Source organism: Leptonychotes weddellii, chromosome 2 (assembly GCF_054177405.1).
Source record: "Leptonychotes weddellii isolate Sample4059 chromosome 2, ASM5417740v2, whole genome shotgun sequence".
NCBI classification, from domain to species: domain Eukaryota; kingdom Metazoa; phylum Chordata; class Mammalia; order Carnivora; family Phocidae; genus Leptonychotes; species Leptonychotes weddellii.
The window spans coordinates 56,870,744-56,876,789 of record NC_138370.1 but is presented as its reverse complement, the minus strand read 5'-3'; the positions used below and the strand labels follow the sequence as shown (position 1 = coordinate 56,876,789).

At 34.0% G+C, this 6,046-nt stretch overlaps 1 pseudogene; it reads right to left on the bottom strand.

The window, feature by feature from the left end:
- Positions 1-797: 797 nt before the first annotated feature.
- LOC102743652 (cytochrome c oxidase subunit 7B, mitochondrial pseudogene) lies at positions 798-5,617 on the bottom strand (annotated as a pseudogene).
- Between the last annotated feature and the right edge of the window lie 429 nt (positions 5,618-6,046).

Genomic DNA, 6,046 nt, shown 5'->3' with positions numbered 1-6,046 from the left:
TATATTTTGCTTACCTATAGAATTGTAACACAGCCCTTGGCAAAACAATGAAAAAGGTGAAATTTCTCATTGGCCTATTCTTGCCTTCCATTTGAATGACTTTCTTATTTTGTGCTCACTATGTAAACAAATAGGCATAACTATTTTCCAGAAAGAACATTATTTACAAAAAGAAGTCACTGCCCAAGTTTGACTATCCTCGCTTTAGCATCTACATATAATTTATAAGAATTAAAAATAGAATTCGATCTGGTTGTTTTCTATTTTTTTTAACTTTTGTAGACATTGTTATCATAAACATCCTTCTAGATGAACCTTTGCTTTCATGTAGTTATCAAGGGCAGGTATGGATTTAGAATTAAGATAGCTGGATCAAATTGTACGTGCCTTTGGAAAATATAAAATATTGCTCTCCTTAAAGATAGATTTATACCATTATATATATATATATATATATATTACTATATGTAGTATATATGTAAAGTGCTACCAGTATTCTGCACTCTATTACATACATGATAGAGTGGAGAACACTGATGTGTGTGTGTATGTGCGCGCGTGCATGTGTGTGTGTGTGTGTGTGTGTTTACACATATATAATGGGGTGGAAAACACTGGTAGCACTTTACAACTTTGCAATATGTTATTTGGGTAGACATTTTCTTGTCATAAAGAAACAAAGAAGTTATTTTTTTGTTTTTTTATATTTTACCTGGATGGCAGGGATTTTTTTTTGAAGGTTTCAAATGTACTTTATTTCTTCAATAATGCTATATTTTAATGGGTGCACAGTGCTTTTACTTGGAATCAATTATGAGCTGGTTTTGAAACATCTCAGCTGGGATGATTGATTGGTGATCTCTCCATTCCTTTGGGGTGACTCTGCCAAGTGGGAACAGATTCCATTCTATTCCAATTTGTGTTCCCACCTTGCCCATACAGCAACACAGAAAGTGACTCCACTAGCTAATACAGTGTTACCATATTTGTCATGGCAATCAGGTGTTCATTTCTGGTGTCTCTGTCTTGCCATTGTTTGCTGAATGCTTTGAACTCAGAGACGACTTAGAGCATTTTTGGCCATGGGAAACACTCTTGAAGCTGAAGTTGTCTTGTTTTTGCACTAATGAATAGATAAATCAGAAAAGTGAGAAAAAAAGTAACCCAGTATGTTTCTACATCTAAAGAGAAGCTGAAATTCCTAGTATCTGTGTACTTATTTGACTTTACATACGGATTACTCTATGTATGCATTATCCCATAAGACCTTTAAGTGTTTATGGAACTGTTATACGTAAGGTCTCATTTTATGTACTACACTTTCAGTAGGGGATTCCACACTCCCCACTATAATATTGTTAGTTCCTGGAATAAATTAACTGAACCATTCAGTCTTGTCATTATCTGGTGATTTCTGCTTTTCTATAACACTAGCCTGAATGTCCTGCCCTGAATTACAAGCTACAGACCAGATATTCTAGAAGAAAAATCAAGAGATCTCATTTTAAATATTTTGTTTTCTGATAAACCTATAATGAAGGTCCTTTTTCTTTTTTTCTTAATCTGCAACCCTTAATTTTGCAGGTTTCAGGTGAACTTTTATAATGCGCTCAGCCTAGAAAAACCACTGCTGTCCTTTGATAAAGGGCATTGGGTTAAATTTTCTTAGCTTTGACTACAACACACTTATTTGCAAGCAGTGTCACTGCCAGAGTTTATAAGGATTCTGTTGAAATATTATATATAGATGACCTTGTTTGCAAAACTACTCAGAATGGTTGCCGGATGTTTTATAGTTACTTTGTTTTCATGTGGATATAGTTCCCTGCATGGGGATATGAATCATCTGTCCTTCAAACCAGGGTATAATTACATAAACTGGGTGTATAAAACCGATGGTAGAAGCGTTATAGTTAAAGATAAATTTTAAAAAGATAAATTGCATTTAATTATTTTAAGGCACCTGTTAAGGAAGACAAAAAGTTTGCATTTTATATATGGAAATACTGTCTGTAAAGTTCTCCCCCAAATTTAAACCTGTATTTGTTCCATGCCTTGGAGATTATCTGTCCTATAAAATATCTATAACATAGAATCTATATAAATAAAAAATGGCAAATAGAATATGCTTACTAGAAACGCTCAAGTTTAAATAAATATTCTCCCACTGAAACTGAATCATTCTTATAATAATGATAATGATGAGAATTTGCCTGGAAAATATATATTAATAAAGCAAACAGTTTAAATAATAATGTCAATTTATGAACAAATATCGCTGATAGTTTTGGTTGCCCTCATGTTACATAAATATATAAGCTTAAATCTACAAATATGGAAAATGTAAAAGGAAATTGACTCTAACCCCAATTCAGTTAATGACATTAGCATAAAACTCATGCAGACCTTTCTTTAAAAAGATAAATCTTTAAAATTTACCTGTTTTTAAAAGGGGGCTTTGAGGGGCACCGGGGTGGCTCAGTCGGTTAAGCGTCTGCCTTTGGCTCAAGTCGTAATCCCAGGGTCCTGGGATCAAGCCGTGCATCAGGGCTCCCTGCTCAGTGGGGAACCTGCTTCTCTCTTTCCCTCTCCCAGCTCCCCCCACTTGTGCTCTCTCTCTCTCTCTAAAAAAATAAATAATAATAATAATAATAATGTCTTAAAAAAATGAAAAATGTGTTCTAATCCTAGAAGATGGCTTAACTTTGTTTTCTAATGTGATTAGTTGACCCTATGGGAACTAAATTAGCATTCTTGAAAGAGTGTTTGAGCAATTCTCTGATGTACTTTAATGAGCTTAATAGGTGTTCTTGGAAATTCATTCAACAAAATGTCCATCTTAGGAAGAACCTTTAAAGATCTCTAACCAGACTTGCAAAGAATCTAATGATCTTTAACCAGGATTTGTTTTTTTTTAATGCAGCCTAACAACTGATTATATAAAGTCTTTTTACTTCCACTATATCCCTGCCAAAAAGGGATCTTTGAATTAGTTTTTACAGGAAGCTTCTTCACTTGAAGCAAATTTGAAATAAAATTTTAATTCATGATCAAACTAAAGACTTGGTTATCTTTTATTATTATGTATTTCACTTTTATTGAAAATTAAGTATCTAAATATTTTGCTTGTATATGCTTTACAATATTATTTCCAAATTGTCATTTTTTTCCTAAACTTTATTTTATGGGTTTTCCCTTTATAACATTTTTATTTCTTTGATTTACAACAGTTAAAATTGCTAAAGTCATGCAGTCTCTGTTGTGCTTACAAAAACAAAAATAACAACAAAATACTCTTTGTCATCTGAATTGATATGGACTATTTCTTAAAAAGTAGAGTGAATAAATTAACAAAACAAATAAAATATGACAACCTTTCTCCACACCTGTAGTTCATTAGTGGGTTAAAGGCTTCTTAGATAATAAAAATGACTACAAAGATAACATAATTAAACAAGGTAACAATTTCTTCTTACAAGATGGTATAAACTACACTAAAAGTCACTCACCATCAGTATGACTAAAATAAAGTTTTTTTAAAAAATTAAGACAGTGATCTTCAGAATCAGAATTTTTTTTTTTTTTTTAAGATTTTATTTATTTATTTGACAGAGAAGAGAGCACAAGCAGAGAGAGCGGCAGGCAAGGGAGGGGGAGAAGCAAGATCCCCGCTGAGCAGGGAGCCGGATGCGGGACTCTATCCCAGGACCCTGGGATCATGACCTGAGCCGAAGGTAGATGCTTAACCAACTGAGCCACCCAGGCGTCCTCAAAATCAGAATCTTCGGACTCTCATTTGATCTTTGGGGGTAGAACATTAATTTCAAACCAACTTTAAAGAAAGTAAAAGAGTGGTGACAAAGAGAAAAAGAGAAAGAAAAAAAGAACTATTTTGAAGTGTTTATATACCATGCAAGATAAAAAACAAAACAAAAAAAAACTGTACTGATACAGAATGATAAAAGTATCATAAAATACTAAAAATAAGGGTCTTCCAAATATAAATATTTTACCTTTTAAAATTGTATATCAGATGTAATTTATCATAATTTGATGCTTCTTAGAAAGAAGCCTTTTATGATTATGTGGCATTGTGCAAGAAACTTGATTATCTGATATAGCAGTATTATAGGTAGGGTTACATACTTCTATAAAAAATAAATAAATCTTTCAAAACACCTGGGTGGCTTAGTCGGCTAAGCATCCGCCTTCAGCTTTGGTCATGATCTCAGGGTCCTGGCCCCACGTGGGGCTCCCTGCTCAACAGGGAACCTGCTTCTCCCTCTCCCTCTGCCCCTCCCCTGCTCATGTGTGCTCTCTCAAATAAAAAAATAATAATAATAAATAAATAAATAAATAATAAATAAATAATTCTACCATGGTCCTCAAAGATTGAGAATTGTTTCCTTTCCTCATATGTCTAACAGTGCTTTCTTCTTTCATGCCCTTTGCTCTCTTCTCTCTCCTTCCATACTTTTTCAATTTCTCCCTACATTTATCTTTTCTTGCCTTTGCCAAAGACATACTTCATTTTAGGAAGAGCATTTAAAGACCTTTACCAGATTTGCAAGGAATCTCATCATTTGTAAACTTTTTTTTTTTTTTTTTTTGGTGGTGGTGATGGGAGGAGGGGGCCCAGCTCAACAGTTGATTGAAATATCTTTATTTTTTTAAGATTTTATTTATTTATTTTCGAGAGAGAGAGAGAGAGAGCAAGCATGAGTGGGAGGGAGGAGGCAGAGGGAAAGGGAGAAGCAGACTCTCCACTGAGCAGGGAACCTGGATTCAATCCCAGCACCCTGGGATCATAACCTGAGCCAAAGGTAGATGCTTAACCTACTGAGCCACTCAGGCTTCCCTGAAATGTCTCTCTTATCAATTTTTTTCCTCTCTTTTTCATCATGCCTCTTCCTTTTCTTTTTCCTTCTCTCACTTTCAAATCCCTTATGAAATTGTGTTATTTTTTTCTTATAACAACTACAATTTTGTTCTATTCTCTGAGCTCAAGGGTATGAAGTTTGGAATTTGGAATTTCTGATATTAAGTTATCCTTTACATGATCACTTCATTTATTTTGTTTATGTAGAAAAGCTATTAATTTTCATAGTGTTTTACGTTTCCATCCATTATGTAAATCTCTTTCATTAGCTATGTTGTACTTCAATATATTGTCTTACAATTTTTTTTAGTAATGATAAGATCTACAAATAAAATAATGACTGCTTCTTAAAAGTTGTTTGTGTAAGTTCCCTGTGTGCTTTCATCATCTAGACCTTGCATGTGAATGCTAAATAACAATATAGTAGCAGGCATTCTTGAATTTTTTGAGAAATTAATGATAAAGACACCTTTTACCCGCTCTTAGCATTTCAAAAAAAGAAAAAAAAAATCTGCTTTTCCCAGAAGTTTGTCGTTTGGCCTCCATTTAGAGGAAGAAGGGGTCAAGTGAGAGCTTTAGAACAAGACTGCCACATCCATAGTCTTTGTCTCATATTTAGGTGTTAAGAAAAGACTAGAAAGTCCATCCAATGCTCCAGCCCCAAACTCAAAACCTTCTATCACCATCTGCCTTGAAGACCAATAATAGGAATCTGATGCTTCTTACCTGCTTCTTCATTCACCCAAAAATGAGCTTTCTTCATTTACTCCATTCTAATCACCATACACATAGCAAAGTCCCTCTCCCAACCCTTCTCCTTTCCCCACTTATGAAAACTTTTCTTTCAGTCTTGGAAACCCATGATTAATCACCAGACTAATAATCAAATGAGACAACTTCTTTCTTAACCTTTATACTCTGAATAAAATCTCTCTTTTGCTGGGGTCATTTTATACCATGTAGGTCTTATGGGGTAGATATATTCCATATTCCTCATATTCACCAGAACTAAAGGTAGATAAGTACTCTAAGTTTCACAAATGATTACCTGGGAGACTTTAAAAATAGTGATGCTGAGGAAATGCCCAGACTAAATTCATCAGGATTGTTAGGGATGAGAAGTAAACACTAGCATTTATTAAGCTCTATGAGTGATTCCACTGTGTA